Below are 3,111 nucleotides of genomic sequence, written 5' to 3'. Positions count from 1 at the left end.
ATTTTTATTTTTTATTGATTTCAGAGAGGAAGGGAGAGGGAGATAGAAATACCAATGATGGGAGAGAATCATCAATAGGCCACCTCCTGCACGCCCCACACTGGGGATCAAGCCCCCAACCCAGGCATGTGTCCTGACCAGGAATCGAACTGTGACTTCCTGGTTCATAGGTTGACACGCAACCCCTGAGCCACACCGGCCGGGCGGGTGTGAAGTGTTAAAGGCCTGAATTCCAAGCTGGTGAAGCCAGGCGTTACCCTTAGGATGGTACATGAGGCGGGGGAGACTGGAAGGGCTAGCAGAGATCCAATGTGCATTGTAGGAGGGCTCTAGAGCCACACCTGGAGCCAGGAGGGAGCAGAGCCAGGCCACTGTGTGCTCAGGTGCAGGGCATGGGCCAGCCGGCCACACACTCTAGAGATTATTTCTGTAACAAACTCCCATGATCCTCGGTCACTGGATGGGGTGATGGTTGCACAAGGTGAATGTACTTCATGCCACTGAACTATACCCTTAAAAATGCTTAAAATGGTAAATGCTACTTTTGTATATTTTACCACAATAAAAATGCCTATCTCCCCTCCCAAGTTATACTTCTCAGTTGTCAAAAGGACAGGAGGCTCCCTGGCTGGTGTGGCTCAGGTGGTTGGAGCGCCACCCTGAACACCAAAGGTTGTCAGTTCGCTTCCCAGGCAGGGCACCTATCTAGGTTGCAGGTTTAGTCCCCAGTCGGAGTGGGGATGGGAGGCAATCACGGATGTTTCTGTCTCATATCTTCTCTCTCTCTCTCTCTCTCAGGGCTGGTAGCAACCATGCTTGGGTAAAAATTGCTGTTTAATATTTTAACCCTGCTGACTTGGCTTCCGTAATTATATGCTTGCTAAAATAACAGAAAAGTTATTTTGATTTTATGAACTTATATGAGTTGTCCCATTCGATTGAACACTCCATGGATTGTGGTTTGAATACCCCCATGGAGAGTGATCTTACTGGTCTTTCAAAACACATTCCTCTGCACCTGGAGACCAGGACAGCACAATTTACTCTAAATGGCCTCAGTGGCTCCAGATAATGTGTTTCCGTTGACTCGGTGGTCCCGGGACACAAAACTATAATTAATCTTTATAACTAACTCGCTCAATCTAAGCTTCTGTAACAAACTGATTTTTTGCAAACCAGGTTCCTCATTCCAAACCTCGAGAAGTAATCAATACCTTTGTGATATCTGCCTACGTAAGTCTGATGTTCCGGCCATTTGGGCACTACGAGATTTGGAGAGCATTGCCCCCCTCGTAGTCCCGGCTTTGAAATAAATGTGGCTCCTTAATTCGCCTTCTTGAGGCGTCCTTGTGTGATTCGCGGGGTACAACACAACAGATGCTGTTATGACGCCCATTTTACAGATGAGAAAAAGCAGCCCAGGACTGCAGTAGCTACCCCCCAGACAGCGGGTGGCAAAATCCAGGATCTGAACCCAGACGGCCTGACTGCAGAGCCTGCGTGCTTGCCACCACCCCTGTCCACTGACACGCTAACTCTCTAAACAAGAACAACAAAAACATGTGGTCGACTGACCAGCCACCCCCCTCCCCGACAGTCTGGCTTCCCAGAGAGCAGCAATCCAGACAGCTGGCTGAATTTTTTTTTTTCCATTTTCATCCAGATGTTTGGCATCACAGAAACAAGACGATGTGCCCATGACCTGGAGCCACTTGGGAACTGGAATCTGCCACCGACAGAAACACCGCCGTCGGGCAAGGGCGTCCTCCATCCAGGATCCGCTGAAGTCAGATCGGATTTTTTTTTTTTTTGCATCACAAATAACAAAAGTCATGCATATTTTAACTTTCTCTCTGGGATTAGAGTAAATACATAATTTTGGCAAATTACTCAGAATTACGGGCTAGCAGCATCTGGTTCAGATATCCTCAAGTAAATTATTGGCACGGCCTCGGCCGCATTTTTTAATTTTAACCGAAGCGTTCTCGGAGACATGTGTTTTCTGTCCCGTCTGCCTGCAATCAGTTCGCAGGGGCCGTGGCGTGTTCAACGGGGGTTTCGGGAAGGAGCCGGCATACCTGGGCGCCGCCCGCAGGCCTGGCGCTGGGGAGGCGGCCCGTCTGTCCCTGTCTGCGGCTCCCGGGACGAGAGAGCCCGCAGGTACTGTGTGTCCACACTCCTCGCCCCGCGTTCGGCTCCCAAATTACATGCCTCGCTTTCGTGTCAAGTCCAATATAGCTTCCTTAGCAGTTTTTCTCCCTCCGTATTCCACATCAAGAGCACCCAATTACTTTTATAAATACTTGCTTTAAAAATATCACGGTTTCCTGCTGCTTCGCATTCTGAAGGGCTGTGCAGGATTTCAGAGCCTTCTAAACCTCTCCAGCGGGGCCTATTTTACCAACAAAACGTGCTTTTCTGTAAACCCTGAGCGCAACTCCTCTTCGGGGACTTGTTCCCTCTGCCCCGACTCTTCCTTTCCCCGTAAAAACAACAGGAGTGAAAGGAATTTAGGTCATTTCAAAGTCATCTGCGGCGCCCTGTGCTCACGCGCTCCGCTCCGCCTCGCCCACCCACCAGGGTGGCGGTTTTGGTTAGAAGAGAAAGCCTGAGGGTTGTCAATTACAAGCCACCCAGCAGAAGGTAGAGCAGGGTTCTGCAGTGGGTCTTCCAGAGAAGTTTCCAGAAAGGCCTGGGCTTTTGTGAACACTGGAAAGCTCCTTCGCTCAAGGCAGGGGCTCCCAGACTGAATGTCCACCGGGGTGGCCGGGCCACGTGCGCGTGGTGCAGGCTGGCCTCCCGGTCGCGAGAACGCCCATCCTACACGCCACTCAGCCGCCTGCATTCCTAAGGCACGCGTGCGGTTTTCCACTTGGAACTGCGTGGACATGCCCAAGGGTGGCCACGTAAGACGCAAACGTTGCCCACCTCGGGGCTCCGTGGACACGTGTGCCTTGGGCTCCGAGCCATTAGCGGGAACGGGGAAGGGGTGACACTGCCATGGCCTGTATCCGGACGGTTCCGGTCAGTGAGCCAGCTCCTCCGAGCCTCCTACGGAGACGCGGCCAGTGACGGACGGAACCGACGGGGCCCACGGCGGGGCCCACGCGG

This window comes from Myotis davidii, unplaced genomic scaffold (assembly GCF_000327345.1).
Source record: "Myotis davidii unplaced genomic scaffold, ASM32734v1 scaffold399, whole genome shotgun sequence".
NCBI classification, from domain to species: domain Eukaryota; kingdom Metazoa; phylum Chordata; class Mammalia; order Chiroptera; family Vespertilionidae; genus Myotis; species Myotis davidii.
The sequence above is the reverse complement of the archived record's forward strand: the minus strand, read 5'-3'. Positions refer to the sequence as shown.